The 22992-nt window shown below is 36.5% G+C and overlaps 1 protein-coding gene across 6 annotated transcripts in view; it reads left to right on the top strand.

Annotated features, from left to right (window-relative positions):
- Positions 1-22992, top strand: part of SPIRE1 (spire type actin nucleation factor 1) — a 117828-nt gene that overhangs the window by 21448 nt on the left and 73388 nt on the right. The window lies entirely within an intron of this gene.

The raw sequence follows: 22992 nt of genomic DNA on the forward strand, positions 1-22992 counted from the left end.
CTTTTTGATAAAATATCTACATAATTCATGAGTTCTCCTGAATATACCAGAATCTTCCTAGATGTATTTCCCATTATGTCCAATCTATTCCTACTTGCTGACCTTCAGATATGATATGGTGCCGTACCATCTTCAGTTGAAGTTGACTTTTTTCAAGTTGGTCTTCTCTCTGTTAAGATACAGGCTTGGAAACAAGGTGGATGCATTTATGTTTGGTTACTGCAGAGCAGGCAGCCAAGTCAGATGGTGCAAAAGGAGTTACTACATCAGGAGTAGGTTCTGGCTCTTACAGATTTTTAGTGACTTTTAGTTCTTTTGGCATGTTTGGTGGCTTTCCCTTATAAAATTCAGCACAATGTTTGGAAGTTCTTCAGTACATTGCTATCATCAGGGCACATAAAATAATAGTAGAAAAAAAATACAGGGATTCAAGTATTTTTTAAAAGAAAGGGGGTAACTTTTTATAGATAATTATTTGCACTCTATTTGATGTAAATTGTACTTTTAAGGCGATATAAATTATCAGTTTATAATTTATGAATTGTCATGTGCAGATTTTTAATCAGTTTGCGAGGAAAATTCTTTATTCTCTGTTAGCTAGACAGAACACCAATCCTGTAAACAGCTTTATTGCCAACTAGCCATATGTGAATATATAGTGATGTCTATATTTTCATTGAAATAGCACATAAGAATAGCTTATTCTTATATGAACTTATTCAATAAAGAGATAATACTATATGCATGTACATGAAATGCCCATGAAAAGATGCTATCTTAAAAAAAAAGTAAAACCTATTAAATGTGGACAGCCTCTAAGACTTGGGGTTTAAGGGACAGTCTTTTAAAAATCATATCTATATGATGTTTAATCATTGTAGTTCTAGAAAAAAGAAAATTCTTCATTTCTGTATTTGCTGCTTCTCACAAGTTAGCTTACAGCCATCAATGTGATTACTTTAGGCCAACTGCAATACTAAAATGTAAAGATAAACATTTGCCTAAATTTCCCAAAGAGACCATTAGGTTAGAAGGGTCCTCAAACACTGGGTTAAACTCAACTCTTAGTTCAGACTAGGTTACTTGAGGCTTTTCATCTAGTTGGGTTTTGAAAACCTCCAAGGAAAGTGGTTCCTTCCACAACATATCTGGACAGCCTGTTTCAGGGCTTAGTTGTCCCACAAGTGATTTTTTTTTTCTTTATATCCAGTCTGAACCTCTCTTGTTTCACTTAGTGGTTGCTGTCTCTTGTTCTCACACTGTGCAATTCAGTAAAGAGCCTGGCTCTGTCTTCTCAGTGATCACCTTGCAGGTCTCCCTCAGAATTTTCTCTTCAGCAGCTTTGAAGGAGCCCAGGTCCATCTGCTTCTCCTTTAATGGAAAATGCTCCCACACCTAGCTGTCTATAGTAAAGGAAATAAAGACAGTCTCATCTAGTGATTGTTTTCCTTGTCTTTTTAATTCTTGGGTTTTATGATTTTAAAAAATAAATATTTTTCAACAAATTATTTTTTAAGAGACTGTAAACACTAAAGGACTAGTTAGAGCAGAGTAGGGGAGAAGAGTGGTGGAAAGGAACACCTCCAGAACTTTGTGAAGTCAAGCTGAAAGGGAACTCAGGCTATTCACAGCCAAAGCCTGGTCTGGGGAACTCACTGCTTTGAAATGTGGCATTAAAAGATGTAAGAACCTTATTATGATAAAGATACAGGGTATTTTAATGATTAAAAATTAAATTTTAATGGGGAGGGGTTTTAAGCTTTTGAACCATGCAGTATAATAGGCTCTCCCATATTATCTGATTATCTGTTTGCTTGACTTTTGAATCTGTTGTAACCACTCATATAATTTTTTTTTCTGGAGACTTGGATTGCTTCATCAAGGCTTTGTTTAAATGAACTCTAAGAATAAGTGGAGACGTATGAGAATCATCAATAGTTTTGAATTAGTGCTCATGGAAACAGTATGTCATGTTGAGAAAGCAGTCTGTCAGTGAAAGAAACATATTCTGCAGGAAGGTCTGTGCTTTTGAAAACAAAAGATCTTTATCATTTTGCTAGCAGTTATTCTGATACTCTGTTTTGAATTCTTGAAACTGATAATGTTCAAGATGCTCTTGGGATTTACTGTTTTTTAGTATAGAGGCAAAACAGTAGAGGTACTTGCTGTAATAAAATCGCTTCTTTGTATGAATAAGAAAATTCTTGGTGTTGATAAAAAGTTAACCAAGCTTTTCTTCAATTCCTTTTTTTCTTTTTTTTTAATGCAAGGGGGAAAAAAACCAATCCTTTTGTGACACCTTCTTTCTTCCTGCTTGCAAAAAAGAAGCTTTGTGCATTTAACTCTTCTGTCCTTGCAGGCACAGGGCAAGATTCCTAGTTATGCTGCTAGTCATTGTGTTTACTAACAAACTTCCTATAACTAAAAATTACCAGGAAATCCTCTTTTGTGCTATCTATTTTGTATACTTGTAACATCGTTTAGATGGTATTTTTATTAGGTGGAATATTTGCATATACTTACTTTTTTTTTTCCTACTGTCAGGCACTCTAATTGCAGAAAATTCTGCAGGACGTACGTAATCATCCTTGACTTTTTTTCCATAGCTATTGCTGGCAGAAGTGTTTAAAGTCATGTTGCAGTGGAATCCTGCAGAATATTTTCATGTGAATAGGTACACAGTAAAAGCACATGCAAAAAATTAAACCATTCTGTCACAACAAAGATCTCTCATTTCAGCTTGCTGGTAATGCTTGTATTGACTGAAATGCTTCTCTTTCTCCTCATGTATCTTTGAAGAGGTGTGGAAGTTCATAAGTTAATTCACTATCTTATTAAGAGCTGATTTAAAAATCTTTGTCTGTTAAATGTCTAGAAATAATTTTCTTTTGTTCCCTGTATGGCATCATTAATTTAAAAGAGCAATAGTATTATAGTATTATAAAGGTTCATCTTATAGCAAGCCTTGTGGCCGTTCCTTTAAAAAAACCCAACCAAACAAAAAAAGGAACATCAAGAACAGCAGTGTATTAGATATATTAACTATGAACTCCCTAATTCTGGATAGCTGTGAATTGGCTAAGGGTTTCATTTTTACAACATAATTACTATGTTCTAGATGATTATTGTTTTCCCAATTAAATCCATGTAATACCTTTGCAAGTCACGTTTCATAAACGGAATTTCTGTATGTTCAAACTACGCTTGAATTTACAATTTGCGTAATCACACTGTAAAACACTTGAAAACAAGACTTGCTAAAGTTAAGCATTAAAAAAGCATAAGCTGATTTTCACAAGCTCTGTGGAACTGACCTAATACTTGAAATTTGTGGGTGGTACTACGGTGGAACTTAAGAGCACTGCATCCACTTGTGTTCCTTTAAGTTATGGGTTTTAATTTAAAGCAAGCTGCTAACTAATGGTGATGGTTAACATCTGATACCTTTTGCTGATGGGGCTCCAAACCCCTTTCTCTTGACTGCTTCTTTAGCTGTAGTTAATAGTCCTCTTGTGAAGGACTGAATTGTGGCATCTGTAGCTCACTATTGCATGATTAAGAGGCCACATGAAGGGAAAAACCGCCAATTTTACTGTGTGGAGCTCATGGGTGAGAGCGTTTAGTGCCGTGCCTGTGCCCTGCATTGCTCTCGGCTGCCAGTCGTATCCTGGGTGCGGCTCTAAATCGGGCAGCTTATGTTCAAAGCCCTAAATGGGCTCAGACAGTGTTATCTCAGAGGCTGCCTGTCTTCTCTAGAGTAGCTTCTCCCACAGGAATAAAACTACTGAAGTACAGGTTTGGTCTTTACATTGTGAAATACTCAGGCACTAGACAGAGAGCTGATGGTCTTCAGAAAAATGCAAACCTAGTTTTTGTTTGTTTGCTTTTTTAAAGCAATTATCCCTCTAACAGTTACACTGTAAAGTTGCTCCTTCTAATAAGCTTCCACAGTAAATAGGGTAGGTTCAACTCTTAAAATAAGCAGCTTAGCTTCAAAGCTGTAGCAGGAGATAGACGGGAAGATAATTTACTGCTGTGTCTCTGTGCGCATGTGCACATGTCAAAACATTAGTAGTGGGCTGTGTACAGATATATTTTAAAAGATCCCTTTGAAGTAAGATCTGTGTGTGATACTATTTTTATGTACATGCATGTTAAAAAAAGGAAAAACTTATGAAGGTTGTAAATTCAAGAGTTCACAAACTACGTATGCCCTTAATTGATGGTGGCCTTGCAAGAGCAGTTTGGTTCCTTTCCGTGTTTGCATCATCTTACAGGTTTTCCACAGGATTTTCACAGAGTCATCCTCTGTTCTAGTTGCAATATTCAAATCAATTTTCAAAGAAGGGTTGACTCTTTTATGGGATTTACCATTATATTAACTGCTGTAATTTCAAAAGGTTTTACAAATGTATATTTTCATAATATGTTTTGATTTTGTTTTACAGATAATCTAATTTTAGGTGCCCCATTCTGAATACTTGGAGCCTGACTTCCAGAGTACTTAATGCTATTCAGCACTTCAAGTGCAGAGAGCACAGCTTTCACTGATTTCCATTTCAGCTCTGGTGGTTCAGTGCCTCTGCTGTTCAGACCTGTATTATCAATTCAGGCTTACAGGAGAAGAAGGGTATAAAATTCAGTGGCTAACTGTACTAAGTATGTGCAGCAGGACTTTGTAAAGATCTCCTGTGACTGAATGGTAGAAGATTTTATTAAAGCTAAGAAAAGTCATGCCTGAAACCAAAGCCATGGACACCCATGAATGTTTTAAGCCAATCTTTCAATCAGTGGGGACTAAAGTTTTACCAATAAAAGGTTGCCTGATCTTAACACATTATATCTTATTTTTTTCCATTATGAAAACAAACAGAGTAAAGAATGGGTTGAAGAGCACGGGCGTAGAAGAGACGGGCCACACACTTTTGAAGTATTCCTGGTCAGAAGTATCAGGGAGATCTTTTTCCTTCTGTAAATACCTGCCAGGGATAAAACAGTCAATGTTGGAAGATAGGAGCATTATATTGTGCTTAGATTCTGGCTTACAGTTTTACAGTTGTCTTGATAGTAATACTTTGACAGATCTCAGTTTTGTTACCTCCCCCCATGTTTCACAAAATAAAACCTATGAACTCATGCATGTGAGAGTTGGGAAACAGGGAAACAGAAGAATTAGTGTTGCCCATTCAGTCACAGTAGGAAACCTCTTGTGCTCACATAACAAGATTTTCATGTATCATGACAAAGCGTTCTACCGTCTCAAAATGTCCTGTGGTTTTAAACCTTACTCTTTATAACAATGATCACGTATCTGTTAATAGAAATATCCTTTCTGAATCCTGGTTTGAGTATTCCTCTTAAAATGAATGAAATTGTCTGGCAGGGGGTTGCTTCATTGCCCTTTGCATGGTTCACACTATGCCAAAGGCATAGATTACATGTTTTTCTGTTTGCTTTGTTCTAATTAAATCTGTTTAGTGCCTATAATTAATGGTAACAGCAAGAGATTCAACAGATTCTCTTCTGCCCTTTTAATATTTTAATAACCCTCCCTTTATTACTTGATTTTGCTTGGAGAAGCTATGAAAAAGGTATCTGCTATCTGAAACTAAAATCAGACATCTAACAAACAATGCCTGTGGGTTTGGGGACAGGAGAGGGAGAGCCAAGCCTGTGTTACATACAAACTCTGTTTCCCTTTGCTCTTTGCTGGAATAGGATACTTGAGAGACACTAAAGCTTTCTCTTCCCTCTTTAACTGCATTTATCTGAACTCTGCCAGAGTTCGAGTTACAACCAGCTCAAGATATCTGACCTTGACAGCCCAAAGCCCTGCAGAACAGGTGTAGACCACCTGAGATTGCATCTCACAGGCTGGGCATTGTGAAAGAACTACAATAACTACTTGTAAAGTAGATTTGTGCATCAATGCTGCTTTGTGAGTCAAGTCCTCATTAGAGTCCTTTATAGTCTCTTGTAGTGTAGCTCCAGCCTGGCAAACTGTTCAAGGTGATGTCGGACAAATGCTTATCTGCTCAGAAGTTATCTCCTCTTTGGAACAAATGCTCATGTGAGGGGGATCTCTCTGGTAAAGATCTGTGTGATGAAGTGGCTTAGAGCACTGTGTTCCCAATGCCATTTGTTTTGGGGACCATGGATCACAATTAAGGACTGTATTTTCAGGTGCCTTTCACAAAGATTATCAGTTTTCACTTGGCTTTTTGATGCCTTTTTTTTCCCACAGAGATTCAGCAGTGCAATTTCACGTATGTGTGAGTGGTTGTACAAGGTGTAAGTTACTACCAAGCACCCTGCTTCTTTGCAGTCCTCCTCTCCTTTCCCACCCCTGATTCTGATCCCTCAAAAGCTCTCTTACTCTTCTTTGTGTTGTGATGCCACCACATGTGCAGGTTTTCTGAGATGACACATTATCTGAGGATTTATTTTCAAATACAGGTATTTCCTATAGGAAGCAGGTTATCTCAGATAAGGGTTATGTAGATAAAAATGTGGGGGGTTTTCTCTGTATGGGATTTTGAACCTATTGCAAAGTCTGTGGTATGAAGAGGAGGATTTTGGAAGAGCGGGGTGAGTTTATTACTGTGAGATGAGATCCAAAAAATATTATTATATAGTGTCCAAAGTCATCTGATAATATGTGTTGTCATGAAGCAAGTGCTTATTAGTGTTTGAGAGGCTCTGTAGGACAGACAAAAGAAGTCTTCTTTTCTACCCTGAGGAACTTTTTGGTGGGGAATATTTTTGCTCCACTATGTGTTTTAATTAAGCATTGTTAGTATTCAAAATTGTTAGTTTTCATATACCTCTTTTCCTGCCTTTTTAAGGTTATGAATGCTATAATTTCATTTTGCAGAGGAGAGAGGAAAAATTTTGAGACTTTAACTTGCAGTCCCTGTTTTGGTTTCTTTGAGAAGCTGTTTTCCCAGTTGCTGATTGAAAAGTGTTAAGTAATTCAACCTTGCAGTGGAAAGAGGAACTAGATGTGGTAAGAATCCAGAATCCCTCTGGCCTTTCTGAATCCCTTGTTTTAGGTACTAGAAGATTTAACCATGGTTGTAGAAGTGGCCAAGTCACAGTGAATTCCTTCTCCTGCATCACTCCCGTCTTGATCTTCTGCTCAGCAAGCAGGGACTCAGCAGAGATCCCAGAGTTGCATGCTGGGTACTACAGCGGTGAAAAGAATCATGTATGGGATGGGTGTGGCTTGGGAGACTATAACTACAGTGCCTTAATTATTCACAGGACATTCTAAATGTTTAGCATATAATTATAACCTTATTTCATCCATATTTCATTATATGTAGTCCTATTGAAATTGGACCTGCAGTAGGGAACATAGATGTCCTAAAAGAAGACAAATAGATTGCTGAACAGTGTGTATATATACGCTAGTATTTAATTTTAAAAAATCCAATGTTTGTCATTGATGCTAAACTACCCATTTGTTTTAGGGGGTTGGGTTGTGGTTTTTTGTTGGGGTTTTTTTTGGGTTTTTTTGTTTTTTTTTTTTAACTGAAGTTAAAGTATCTGTTGCATAGTCTGCATGTTATTTCCTTCACTCAGGGTAAAGAAGAGTGGGTGGTGCTGGTTTGAACTGCACTGTATGTGTACCTGTATTATTTCACCCTTTAATATCCAAAGCTCCAAATTCTATTTTAGATCTGTTAGATTATGGGGTGGTTGTTACATTCCCCTGGTAATTTTATGTTGCTGATAATTACTTGCAGTTTCACAACACTTGTAGCAGCAAGAAAATATACTGATGTTAAAGGAAGAAAATCAATAATTTTGTTTAGATTTATTTTGTTTAGAATGTCTGAATTACTGAAATTTCTGGGTTTAAAAGAAACATTAGCTCTTTCATTTGTTCTACTGGATTAAAAATATTTTGTAATGATCATAACCACCCACTTCACATTTTTAAGAATTTCTGAAGTTTCTATCAGAGTAGAAGCTAAAGCGCAGGAGGGGAATGAGACAGTGATTTGACTGAATTTAATGCACTTACTAAAAACTGGTGAAAGGCATCATCTTGTACTGTACCTATGGGAGGATAAAGGTTTGCAAAATAGGGCTGTGGTCTTCATCTTAAAGAGAATTTTCCTGTTCTGTCAGTATTTTCAATTCTATTGCAAGGGAGTATTTTAAACAGATTTTTCAAGTATTTTACTTTACCAAATTTGCGTTCTCTTTCCAATGTACTTTGTGATTAAGATGGAGGATATAAAATGCATTTTCTTTCTTTCCCATTACCTTGCTGAGTGTGTGTTGACTCAAAATAGAATGCTTTAACATTAATATACCATCTTATAGATAGTGATTAAAATCTCTACCATCAGCATATCCATAACGCTATTGATCCTTCTCCAGCTAGGGAAAGGAGCTCTAGTGGATGCTGCTAGATTTTCATCACAGGTTGTAAGTGCTGACCCAGATAACCCAGAGGATCAGCCACCTGCCATAAATTTCCATTTAGACAGAAACTAAGTATAGACTGTCAGAGCTGCCCAACTAAACCCACAGTTTTTGTATTACAAAATTTTGTCCAAGATACTGTCTGCTGTTATTCTTTCTGTACTGACTTAATAGTTTTGTGGTTATTTTACAACTTGTCAGTTGTTCTTTAGTCTCACGTTAAAGTTACTTATGATATTTCAGTCTCAACTCGGTCCATTGCATTAACAAATAGCATGTTCCAAGTCTGTAGAGAAAGAAAGTTGGTGTTGAGGACCCAGTGTCCATGGAATGTGTGTCATAATTGCTTTATTTCAAATTAGCTCTCTTCTGAGAGCCTTAGGCTGAGTGTACTGTTAGCAAAATGAGTACATTAGGTGAGCATCTGGATTTGATCTTCTGTTTTAGCTTCATCCAAAAGGAACCCCATGTTGCACAGCACTCCATGATGCAACCCAAAAGCTCAGAGAGCTTCACTTCAAAAGTGCTGTTCTTTCCTTTTAATGTAAACGCTAACAGCAGTTGCCCAAAGCAGAATGTGATCAGTCAAAAATCAGTTCTAGTAAGGTTAAGAAAAGCCCATTTTACTTGATAACTGAAGTGCTCTAGTACCGTTTAGTGACTGTGGGTGCTTTATCCGAGTATGTGCTCAACCTCAGTTTAACAACCCACAGTAAGTGGGAAACATCATTGCACCTTGTAGCCCATTCATCACAGGATGAGTAACGAATGCAGAAACAGGACTGTGAGTGTATTTTCTGTGCATTTACAGTTTATAAGCAGTTACTTCCTAATTAGCAAGTTATAGAAGAGAAAGAAAATATTTTTTACATGTCTAGTGTTGTTTGTTTTAATGCGGTAGCCAAAAAATGTGACTGAACAAGAGACATAAATACAGGCCTTCAGTAATGAGTGCTGCAAAATTGATAAATGTTTGGAGCAGACCTGTAGGTCAGATATTAATCTCAAGTTACCTCTCCTAGTTGGAATGGCTACTGTTCATTAGAAAACAGTGACAAGTGGTCTGTTGTGCGCAGCTTAATATTAACATTTGACCAGAATTTGTTCAGTTTTGGAGAAGAGCAAAAGAGTCCCTTAGAGGATTAACTGGAAGTTTCATAGTAAGATGAGGTACATTTGGAGGACACGGGTGTAAATCAGTCCAGAAAAATTAGCTGTAGTCAGATGGCCAGAGAGATTTGGGCAAATACCACATATACTCTTAAGAATATTCTCTCTTGCCTTCAGTTAAAAATGTCTCGGGAGTTATGGTGGCTGCTGGCCATCCTGCTTTACACAGATTTTGTGTAGCATTTCCACATGTGCAGCAATTACTGAAGCGTCTGCTTACTGGAGGTTTCTCTCCAAGGCCATGCTTTCTAGTGAGCAGTAATCGAGGTGTACCTTCTGCATAAGACAAAAAAAATGATTCTTCTCTTAGATTTTATTTTTTTTTTTGGTACAAGTTTCTAGGTCAGATACTTACGTAGTCCCATTGGTTGGTCAATTTGTGGAATAAGTGTTTTACCTGGGAGATGTGTTTAAAATGGTTATAAACATTATTCACTCCTCCAGTTTGACCCCCTAAAAATAGAGAGCTTTCTGGGACAGAGAAAAGCTTAATTTCTTCTGGTAGAATACTTTTTATTAGCTTAATTAGATAAGGGCAATGAGCAGGGAACGTTGTGTTTCCAGTCTGCTTGTTCCTTTGCACCTGAGCTTTGTTGGAATGTCACGTATATCTCCATGAAAACACTTTTAAGTGAAATGGAAAAATCCTTAGAAATTTTTAAAGGATTTTTATTTAATTATGTTACAAAAAAAAAATCTAAAAGAAAACATTGTATTTGGAGTATTTTGCTTCACTTTGAAATCTCTTAAACATTATTAGATTTCTTTTACTAATAAATATTAGTTTAAAATAGTGTTATTATTTGAACTAGACTTTTTCATTTTACCATGTCTTGCTTTTAGTTGACTTGATTAATTTTTATATACTACTTTTAAAATAACCAAACTTGGGTTTTTTTTTAATCTTACCTATACAAAGCAAAACCTCCTTACATTTCCTCCTCATAGCTCTAACTGTCATAACATGTGTTTGATAAAAAACCTTGTTCAGAGGTAAAACTGGAAATTGGGGAAGACGGTATTGTAAAAACATAGAAAAATTGTCAGATAAAGGATTATATTTACACCAAGCATTTTACCTAAGAATATTAAATAGTTATGGCAAATAGTCATGCTGTCACTCCTTGTTAAGGCTAATTTTAGCTCTTCCAGTTGAATTAAACGTTTCTTTTGTCTGTAAGCATAGCTTTGAGGTTTCTGCAGTACTACGGTTTCTTTTGGCCTAGAGCCAAAGCTGATGTATGGTAGCACAGTGTGCATATGCACATGTATAGAGAGTGCATATGGAGTTGGGTGTTGGATTTGTTGGTTTTGGTTTGGTTTGTTTTTTTTTTTTTTTCTAAGCTGGAAAGGCTGACTTTGCTAAAAAGTCAGTTTTTTGATCTGGCAGACCACACTGCAAGACAAGCACCATGATGTTAGTAGAGGGTAGATGGAGAGGGGAAGATGACACCCACCCACACCCTCTGGTTTGGGAAGTAACAGTTATTCCTTAAAACCGGTGTTCTCTGAAATGGTGTAACTGCAGTTTGACACTTAATTGTGGTCCTAATCTTTATAAAAGACCACTCCTTTGTGAGGTTTTGCCTTCACTTAAACTAACATTTTCATGTTGTTGCCTGTTTGGTGGTCTATGTGAGAACGTGCTTCTTAATGAAGTATAGTATGACTGTACGAAAGAGAAAAATAATCTGTGCAAAAGGGTTAATGAGAAGAAAATAAAAACCAATTCTACGATTACTCTGAGCTGTGGGATTCACACATATAAATTGTTCACTGGCACATGAAATGCTGAACATTTGATTCCCTGGAGATAGTTGAGTAGATGTTCTTTCAAACTGATATGGTTGGGCATCTTTAACTCTTTCAAGAGTATTGATGACTGCTCAAGTAGTTAAAGAAATCAAGGCTTATGTTTGTAACATGATGATATTTTTCTTTTATTCTTACATTTCTTAAACTTTTGGGGAGCTACAAGAACAAGAAAAAAAGATTCTCTGATGGAATCAAATAGATGTGTCTCATGTTTAAGGACATTACTTTTGGGTAACTTGTTTCTTGGCTAGACAGGGATGTTTTTGCTATTCCAGAGCTGTGGTTCCTATGAAAGTCCAGCAGAACTTAGTGTTCCTTCTGTAATGGACCTTCTGACTGTTACATTGCTTTTTCCTTCTTTTTTTTTTTTTTTTTTTTTAAATTCCCTCCAGGAAAATGATTTCTTGTTAGAAAACTACCTGAAGAAACAGCTATTTTTCATTTTGTTTGGTTTAGAAATTGTCAGGAAATTTCTTTTTGAGCTATAGTATGAATTGTCATCCTGTGGGTATTACAAAAGGTATTCCCAAAAGGGTGTGTGGATATGGTAGCATTTGTAAAATGTTAAATTCTTAAAGGATATTAAAAATAATTAGGGATCCTTAATTAAATTAAGGATCACAATTTAAAGCCACAATGTCCAAAATTATTAAAACCTTGCAGTTTTTCCTATTTCTTAAACTTCAAACATTCATTCTCTAGAGTGTAGACTGGTAGGTATAATTACATTGGTATAATAAGACAAAGGGATGATGCTGTTATAATTTATTTCCTGTTAAGTTTAGAAAAATCTGATAGTCTAATCTTAGTAGCTGTTTTCTCTGGCTACCTATGCCACTTACATTTAAATAAATCACTCTTATGTTTTGCTTTATATTCTTAAAGAAAAGCAGTTTTGTGTGTTGCGTTGCACCCAGCTGATAAGCCTAACCATTAGCCTCAGGCATGTACTTTTCTTCGTTTTTCCTTCTCTTAGTTTATAGGGAATAAAAATCATAGGGAAAACTGGATGATTAGAGACACTTCCAGCTGAGTTTAAGCCTGTGTGTGTGACATGCAGAAATATAATTAAGACTTGCACAGCGCTTCTCATCCAGAGCTTTGAAAATGGGTCAATATCCTCCTATAACAGGTGGTAAAACTGTTGTAGGAGAGGGGAAATGACCAGTGTGAGGTTTCACAAGAAATGAGCAATTAGGAAACCCCACAGGACCCTCAGCCCCATATGCTTCCTAGATTTAAAATTGGCTCAAGTATGGGATGGGAGAGGCAATGCCTGTGTTTTACAGGCTGTGGTTAGTAAGGGCAGTTCAGCTTATTTTTCTGGGGAGTTTGAGGGTGTAAAGATTTGAATTCTTTGGTTGTTTTGTGTTAAAAAAATTGTGAAGGCAACTATATTCTGACTTAAACGTGCTCTAACAACACTTACCTGGAAATTATAAACTCTGAACTGTAGCTGATACTTCACAAAAGAAGTGTGATGTTTTCAAAATCAGGAAAATTGCCACAGTATGAACATAACACCTTGATTTTATTTTTCCAGGTAGGGATCCCATTCTGTCACTTAAAGGATGATAACACAGCTAGAAAGACAGAGTGATATTGCAGCATTATTTCAATTTCCAAAGCATGAGATCCCAAGGGGATTTATACTCCCTGTATGCCTGAGCTCAGCTGTGTTCTTTACCATCGAGGAAGCTTTGAGGAGCTTGTTGTGAATCCTTAAACTAGAGATGAATTGTGTAGGACTGCATTAAAGCTGCCCTAGAGTGGTCCTGTGGATGTGACAGGTCAGTCTGCTCTGGTGTTTCCCATTCCCCTTGCTACCATGTTACCTCTAGGACACATACCTTGCTTTTCCTGGAGCTGAGGGCAAGAAAATGACTTGTACAGGAACTAACTTCAGCACATCCATTAACAAGGCATCAGGATTGGCTCTTTTAGGCCTAATTTTATGAGACTGTCGAGTTTCCCAAGTACAGCAATATGCACACTGAATAGGACAGAGAATTTCACTATAGATTTTGAAGCAGTAAGTCTAGTTAATTGGTATACATAAACCTTAATTTTTTTTTTTCTTTAAACTACAGCCTTCTTTTTATTCCCAAGTACCTCTGCAGCTTACATAGATGTGTTGGAATTAATCCCTCTCCACCAATGGCTGGATATTTAGTAACTTGGCTGCTATCTAGGCAGCTAAATGAATTATCTAGATTAATATCTCTACTCTACTCTAAGACCAAGTGCTGAGCATTGTAGAAAATCTGGCTGTGTGATACAGGTTTCTACAGAGAGCCAAAGTTAGAAATGCTTTGGTTTGGTTTTGTTGTGTGTTGTTTGTTTGTTTTTTTTTTTTTAATCTAAGCATAAAATGCATATGATTTTTTTTTTTTTTTAATAGCATAGCACTTCAGTACTGTGACTGTAAGCAAATCTTTGTTAGCATCACTGTGCTAGAATATCATGGATATCATCGTTATTGTCAGAGAGCAATAAAATAATGCTCAGCCATTTGTCATTCAGGAATATGGCTGTCCCATTAAGGATAATAAACTGTCACAGTTCAGCACTTTGACGACTTTGGGAGCTGGCAGGTGCTAGAATATCATGTGCTAAGGTACTTTATGCCTGAGGTTATAAACTGTATGTTTTATGTATCAATAACTTTTAACTGTGATAGAAGTATGTTTTAATATGGATTTATTCTGGGGAGATTTCACTGTTCAGAAAGAAATAGAAATAGAAAACTCTTGAGTGTCATTTCATAAATGGATTCTCTGGGGTTTTGCAGCCCAAAGAGCAGGTAGTAAGCTTTTTGTGGAGGCTTGGCTACACATTCTGTTGCTCTTTAGTTTAAGTAAGTCAGCCTTCCTGCTATGATTATGTCTGAATTTCAGACCTGAAAAATAATGTAAAACTTAGATCTTTTTATGATTAAATAACTTGTCAACAGTGCCTACTGGTGCCTTCTTTAATTATTCTAGCAAATTCCAGTCCTTCCAATGAGGCCACTGAGACAGCTCAAAGGTAACTGTGCAATAAGTCCCTTTGCTCATTACTAAAATATTTTATGTTCACTTAGGCATTCAGTCTTGGAAGTGTATTCATTTGAATGCCAGTGATCCAAACACCTTTATTGGATGTTGCTCCTTATGGGGAAGAGAACGTGAAAGAATATTCATAAAATCAAGAGTTTTGCAGAAGCTTTGTCAGCCTGCAGTGTTATGTTTGTATGACATAGAGATCATACATGACCTAAATGAATAGCTGGCACATTCGTAACTTCTTGGACTATTGTGATAGTGCATGTGAAAATTCACATATTTTGTGATCAAGTTATGTCCTTAACGTCAAGCTGAAGATTCCTTGCACATCTGACTAACAAAAACCCCTCTAAGTAAGAGTCTTGAATATTTTGGCTTTTTGTTCACAGGCTGTATGTACAAATTCCCCTTAGGTTCTTTAGGACTCACATATAGATATCTGCCTAGGTATGGCTGAGTGCTCTTCCACAGGACAATGGATGTAGTTGTGCATGGTTCGTGTTGGGTGACTACGTAATAAATGCCAACATCCCATAGACACCTTTGAAGTTTCTCCTTGAGTACGGATGAAAAGGGCAGTCTTCTTACTGGTGGTGTTTTGACTTCCCATCAACATTCAGTACCTTTAAGACGAGTGGCATTAAATTTGTATTGCTTTGTGTTTGGTTAATTAATACTCCAGTCACTAGGAAGGAGCAACATACATCAGCCTTCTTTTGAGGCACATCACTTCGAAAAGGACCTGTTGTGTGGTTACATTTGGGCTGGTTTCTTGACATCGTTGAGATTAGGCATGAAATCTTGGAATTACAATTTGACTGACAAGCCTGTTAGGAGTCAGAAGGACATATTTTTCAGGAATAGAAGAAGGCGGATTTTAGGAAAGCTACAGTCAAACTAGAAGAGTTTGGGAACTCTGTGTGAGCTTGTTCAGGTGCTTCATCTGTCGCTGTGAAGTTCATCATCTGCTTGAAATACACACATACGTCTGACAAATATGGTGAAACCAGCCTAACTTTTTTAAAGTCTGTTGAGAGCCCTTGCTGGAAAGCTCATAAGACATACATGCAAATGTAAAACTTAAACTAATCAAGAATTTGTGTTTAAAAGAACAGCTTTCATTGTGCAGGTATTTTGTTTGCTTGGCTTTTGTAGTTGTTAATTTTGGCAAAAATAGGTGTGAGAAAGTTCTTGACTCCCAGGAGAAAAAATGGTTTATATTGCAGCAGGTGTTTACTCACTTTAATTTTTGGATTAATTAAATGGGGGCCCAGCCTGTAGCAGGCAATTGTAGGTCGTTTAAATGAAATCTGTGTGGGAAGGCTGAGAAGTTAATGCAAACTGACTTTTTGAGTAGATTAGTTGAACTGTGTAGATATTTTGAATAAAAGTGGCATTGATTTTGCATTGCTTCATGACTACCATAAATTGAACTGAATCAAAGCTACTATAAGTATTTTATTATCTTTCTTCTGTAGCTTGTCTGACAGACCGTAGGCAAGTATGCAATATGAGCCAAATTTAAAGCAGTCGCACACGAATTCTCAGGATCAGAGCTACTGAACTAGTTTCACAATCCTTTATACCAGTTTCCCTTGAGCTGGTACTTTTCTCACTCCCTACAAAATCTTTTACTATGGTTAATCTGATACTCTCAGGTAATTTAGATAAAGCTTTATTCAAAAGCCTGATATGGCAAATAGCAATTTCTGTGTTTTATACAATTTGACTCCATTGGAGTTTCTGTGGTCTGGTCATGTTGGTAGTCAACTAAAATCTTTGCTCCTTCTGTTCACTTAGGGAATTCACCTGATTGCTTTTTATTTCTATATAAAATTATATATAGCTGTTTAACTGTATTTCATCATTTTAAAAAAAGACAACAAAAACTTTGTTTGGACCTGAATTTATTTAGTAAAGTCAGCAATACTGAAGGGTTACATGTGCTCAACAGAATAATTGATTTGGTTGGACAGGTGTACTTTGATGTACTTAATTTTGAAGCCACTGAGATTTTGAATGAAGTTTTTGTGCAAATTGTCTTTATAGACTGTGATAAGATGATGAGATACTGTGCCTAAAATCCTAAATAGGTAGGATATTATAAAACAATTTTCACATAGTTTTAAGCCTACAGTAGGGAAATGTAACTATATACTCATTCTGCCTATGTGTTTCAGAAAATATATTCCAACCTTAGAATTCTTAATGTAATTGCCATCTCTATAATTTGCTTAAATGGGATAAGGTAATATGACCTATATTTAAAACCATGATATGAATAAAGGTGTGTTTAAGAACTTTCAAATTACTCTCACCATCTGTGTTACTTAGTTATTGCACCTAATTCTTCTACTGGAGCTTCATCTATTACTGGAGTCTCCACGGTTAAATTGGGGAATTTAATTTTGTTTTTCTCTGGGGATGAACTGTCACTTTGGTGAAATTCCTTCAGGTCAGATAAATTCCTTAATGACAGAGAAATGATTTGTCTTAATCTTGGGGATTATAATCTATGAACAAAAAGTAGAAGAAAAATGAGGTGTTTGTTTTGATGCAGCAGATAAAATGTAAGTTGAGACTGATATAATGAAATAAATTCTGCATTCATCTATGCTAGTAAATTGTAGTTCTTGATAGATAATATCTGTAGTGAAACTTAACCAAAACCATGTTTATAATTATCAGAACCTTTGAATAAATTGGAGAGTTATATTACACTTGAGCCTTAATAAATTTACAGTTAAATTACTGCTACTTTATTTAGAGGCAAGTGAGTCCAACAGCATTTAACTGCTTAAATTTTTGCATATTTACTTTGGGGGGAAACAAAATAAAACTCAAAAAAGCAAAAAGCAAGGTTCCTCTTTGTATATTTTAGGCTTGTTCTGTGTCTTTGATCAGGAGTTCTTCCACAGAATCTCTTTAATGTATGCCTGAATAGTAAAAAGAATTCAGTAAGCAGGTGTCTCTACCCACTTAGTGCATTCAAAGACTCTTGGATATAAAATACTTTGAAAAAAGATCTCCCTTGAATCCGGTAGAGAATTTTTCTTAACTCTGAATGTATCTAGACCAGACTGAATTTTGTTACAAGGGTGCATTTAACTTCCTTTAATATTTATTTTCTATTAGACCTGACATACCCTGATTTTTTTTTAATTTGCTTTACTTTTATTACTGCTTTGTCTTTAATAGCGAGACTCATTATGTTGCAGAAATCAGCATCTCGTTATTTCAGTAGCAAACCAACATCACCCAGAAGTTAAATCATCCTGTATTTTATGTCTGTATTCTGTGGAAATGAGTGATTCATCTGATTTACTGGAAATATTCCAAATCCTTGCTGCTTACCTGGCAGCACTTGGAAGTTTTCTCACTTCTGTTCTCATTCGACAGTCTGTTTCAAGTTGTTCTAATTTAGTGAAGGTCATATTTAAATTTAGCAGTGTCCCCAGCTATTAAAACCTGGGCAATGCTAGCCTGTTTTCACTGGAGAATGCTGTGGTGAAAACTACATTCATATACCCAAGGTATGCAGTGACAGCAGTACATCTCCTGTAACAACCTATTTAGACGTACTCTTCCATGAGGTACTCCTGAGAGTTATGTAGGGCATCTAAGGATGAGGTAGATAACCAAAAAGCATGGTCTTTTTTAGTTCCAGGATGGGTTACTGAAGAAGCAACAGATTATTTTGTTACAAATAGAAATGATAACCAGAGCAATGGCTTGCTCTGTCTGTCTGGGTTTACATAAAATTTTAATGTACCTGTCCTTTGGACTGTATTACAGAATTTTGTCACAAAAACTTGTGCGTGTTTGTGTGTCTTCTCCTGATGTGCCATAGAAAATTTAAGAAAATTTAAGACTTCAGGGGTGTCTATGGATATGTTTACGCTGCGTGGAGCTCCTGGCAGGCTAATTTAGAATTAGCAGTGGGACAGGTTGGCCTTTGCAGATTGAGGGTGGTGGCAGAGAGGAGCTCTGCCCTAAGGGGTCCATGGCTAAAGCCAGCTCTGGGTTCTCAGCATTCTTGCCATAGGGCAGAGTGATTCTCCTTCATAAGGTGCATTGGAGATCTGCTGGTATGAAATGGGAGCACTTAAAAATATTAATTGTAGTATAAATTTTTTAATAAAAAAATTTATTAGAATTCATAAAAGACAGTGCAGTAGTAATGCAAATATTGTTGTGACTGGTTGCTGTATCTGAGGTCCGCGTGGGAAGGTTCAAAGTTAGTTGACTCATTTTAGGAGCTGGGGCTTTATGGCACCTTTAATCCCAGTTTAGGCATACAAAACCTGAGTGGCTTTTGGATGAAGGGAGAACTCTAGGGAGGGACAGGCATTTGAGCTGGAAAAAACCCCTTTGCTGCTCTAAGTACAAGCCTGTCCTTAGGCTTTGTTGCTTTGTTTAAAATTTGAGGCAAAGCCTAGGAAGGGGATGAAAGCTCAGACAGCACCCTATTGTGTGTGCAGTGAGTGGAGGGAATGGCATGTGGAATCTGCCAGTTCTCATCTGTGTTTCAGAGTCAGAGATATGTATGTTGAGGGGGGAAAAGGATTCTTCACTGAAATTTTAAAAAAAAGGGAAAAAGTGAAGTACAGTGATTTCGCATGAGATTTGTAAGTCTCAAGCATGTTTGGTTCCTATACAAAGGCTTTATGTTTGAAGAGTTTTTGAGGTTGGCAGTGTTCACTGGAAGAACTTAATTTGTGTCATATAAAAGACCTAAAACCTTAATGAACACCTTTCCAGGAGGCATACCTCAATGTGTTGGAGGAAGGTACATGGAATAGAAAGTTCCATGAAATGTTTGTGTATGAAAATTGTCTGAATGGTTTGAGTTTTATTTTTACTGTGTGTGTAAAATGAGCATGAAGATATTGCTTTTACATCATGTTTGAAGTCAAAGTGTTCCAGCAACTTTATCACAACTTGTTATAATACAAGCCCAGACTGGTGTAGAAACTGAAAGAATAATGCACTTATGGTGAGACAAAATTCCCCTTTCGCTAATGATTTAAGCACATAGAGTACTAGTTCAATCTGTGGGAAATGTAGGAAATACTTTTTTTTTGTCTGAAGCCATGACTTTCAAAAGAACTTGTTGAGAAGTTGTAAAGCATAATTATGCAGACTTTCTTGGGGTTTTTTTAAGTTATTTAGCCAGTGATTGATTTGCAGAGATCAGGTCCTTTTCCAAAATTTAAATCAATCAAGAACAAGTAAATTCTAAAATTCAGGTTGCAGAACTTGATTTTTTTTTTCCATCTGAATCAAGCTGCATCTTTTATCATTAGTGCTGGCACTTATTTCAGTGTCATGCAGTTGTTTTGGTCGATCAGTGTACAACTCTTTGGTTTACAAGAGCCTTGATATGTCACTTCTTACCCTTATTTTTCCTACTATACCTCTGCTTTCACAAATATAATTGAAAATTGTGCCAGTGCTTGTCACTTGTTAGGTGTCAGAAGTATTTATTTTGTGTGAAATTAGTAAACAGTGTGGTTTAGAACCAGTGACTTCCTTGTAAATAATTGATGCTTTTTTATTATTAAAAAAAAAAAAAAAAAAAAAAAAAAAAAAAAAAAGCGCACTATAGTCCCTGTTTATCCAGCTCAAAAAATCACAGATTTATCAATTCATTCAGCTCTGAAAAGCTTTTCCTTTTTTGTTTGTATTTGGTTTGTATTACAGGCGAAGGGACAGCACTCGTGTTTAAGCAGCAATGAGCTGTCTAACCTTGTATATTATGTTTCTAGTTATATAGACCTGGAAGTTTTATTTGTGTGAAGTTGCTGTAGTGGTTTTGTACATGTGAACAAGTGTTGACGATTCTGTGACTTTTGTTTGATATTCCTACGGCACTTGTGGTTTTACAAGATACTTGGTAAGCCGGTATTACTGAGAGCGCTGAATGTTTTCAGTTTTAATGCAAGTCAGAGTGAAATTTCTCAGCTGAGATGTTTGCTGCTTTGTCTTTCAGCAAGAAGAATCTGTGATACTGACAGACACTGAATAAATGTGGGTTTGATTACAACTAAATAAGGAGCTGAGAGACTGAAATATAGGTCTGAATTGGTGCTGTTGCAGGCTTTCGTGTTGTGTTAGTTTTACATGTAGTATGAAATTTGCCCATAGTACGTAAAAATGCACAAACCGTGTTACTGAACTGCAAAAGCTCCACTGCTGATACATCAAAGAAAGCAGCAGCTGTCATCCAGTTTTATCCACGGTGCTTTTGAATGCCTTAATCCTCTTCCCAAACAGAAGGAGGCAGAGAGAGCGCAATTTCTTTATAGGCCCCCCCTTCCATTTTTTTGAAGTGTTGGTGTAGCAAAATCCAGAAGCTGTGTTCAGCAGCCAGCACTGCATGGCACGACATTATTATCTTTACATCTAATTTGGACATTTCAATCTTCCTCATGTACACCAAGTTCTTTCAAATTTAGTTTTTATTAAAGTTAGAAATTACTCACATTGTGTTTACTCCCAAGTGTTTAAAATATCAAAGCAATTATTCAATTGTTCTTCATTTTCTTTTAGGTCTACTTCAAATTGGAATTAACTTGGTAATCTTTGTTCCCTTTTAGTTGCTGAAGGAGATATGTTGAGATTGTACTCAGAACCTGAGTTACAGGAAACATACATGTCTACCAATAGAATATATTTTATTTTGTGAAATGTTCACATTTTTACATTTGTTTTTGTTAACAATACAAGTTTTACAAGGCAGTGATTAGAAGATAGCTTCCCTAAGAAGCAAGCCAGATATACAGCAAATATGTTTGATCCGTTACAGCTATTTTTAAGATCTATATGATGCAGCGTCCTGTCTCCAAAGTGGGTCATGGCAGAAGTCTGGGGAAGGGTATGAGCACTGAGCAAGCATGCAGTGATGCTTCCCTGGTATACTTTTCTGTCTCACAAGCATTTCCCAAGTCCAAAGCTGTTCTTTGAACTAAATAAATAAAGACAATTTTTTCTTTATTAATTTGCCTGATCACTTTTCTTAACTGCATTTTAAGAATAGCATAGGCAAACTATTTATATTTGAGTTATCAAAATTATTGGAAAAAAATATAAAAGTATGGTTTTACTGTATTGGGTTTTTTGTTTGTTTGTTTATTGGCCACTGTCTTGCAAAGTGAATTTGCACTGCAAAGTAATCTCGAATGAAGTATGCAAGTGTAAATCTGTCAGACTACAGCTAGTTCATTAAATTACCTGTCTAGAAATATCATTTTAAGTCTTTGCTAACCTCCAGACTCTCAGACCAAAAATATTTTGTTTTGCTGAAATAAGTAAGCTTGGAGTAAAATTTAATATTTTAAGAATCCATTTGTGTTGTTCTGTTTACTCAAGTAGAATTTCAAAAATCTGCATTAAAAACTGTGTTGACCAGGATAGTACTGAAAGCCAGATGAGAGAAAATTTGATGACAAGGTCTGGTATGTTTAGAAATGCTCCTGTTATTAAAGTTACTCTAGTGCCAGCTACTCCTACACTGGAGTCATTTGTGTGACATGCTAGCCATCACAGCACACAAGGAAGATCAGATATTCCACGCAGTAACTCCAGTCCTACTTCCGTTGTCAGACAAGGATCTCCCAGCAGTGACAGTACCTTCTTGGTTTACTCTTGCAAACCCTTTTTCCCTCCCCTCTCCCTTAATACCCATTTCCAAGCTCCTCAGTCTGAAATGCCATCTCTTTACATCTTTAAAATGCTAGAAGCTTCAATATTACTAATAAAAGAAAATAATTAATGCCGAGAAAGAAAATGCGCATTTAGCATTTTGGGGTGTTTATGACAATTTTTTGCTGGCTTACACTGAGTAATAGGTCATCTGTTTGCTTTGCTCTTGACAGAGCACAAAAAAGAAGCCTCAAGTTCAATGAGAAATCAAGGTCCTACATCATGACTATGAAGTCCAGTTGTTAGTAGTTTCAGTGGAACATGTGTGCCTCCATTGGCTGTGTGACAGGCAAAGGAGTTCTTGTGGGCTGATGTCCCAGTGCTTAGTGAATTAGTACCGAGATGTTCACAGCTGTGTCCAGACACCCTCAGGTCAATGAAAGGATACAGAAACTGAAGGGCCACAGTTTCCAAGTGTCTTTAATTTGTGGGAGGAGGGAGGCGTCTCATGTTAGTTTATTCTTTCTTTTAAGTTTCTTCCCACCTGCCCCCCCACCTCGTAAAGGTTGTATGCATGTAATATTGTCTTACAAAGTCTAGAGTAATGTTACTTTGAAGTTTGTCATACTAGAAGGAAAAAGGGAAAATATTCTAACAAGGTTCTCCTTTGGTTTTAAATTATGATTTTTTTTTAAATTTCAAACTTTGAAATAAGAAAGTGGTAGGTATGTGGTATGACCTGCTCTCGCATGATTTGTCCTGCATTACTGAAGAACTACTGTAGATATTAGAGGACCATTTTTCTCTGACTTTGATGTTTAATGCCTTCTTGGTTGTAAAGTTTGGTATAAGGGTGTTCCTAGGCTGACCTATCCATTCATGT

Source organism: Athene cunicularia (assembly GCF_003259725.1).
Source record: "Athene cunicularia isolate RWA chromosome 2 unlocalized genomic scaffold, athCun1 chr2_part1, whole genome shotgun sequence".
Taxonomy (NCBI): Eukaryota; Metazoa; Chordata; class Aves; order Strigiformes; family Strigidae; genus Athene; species Athene cunicularia.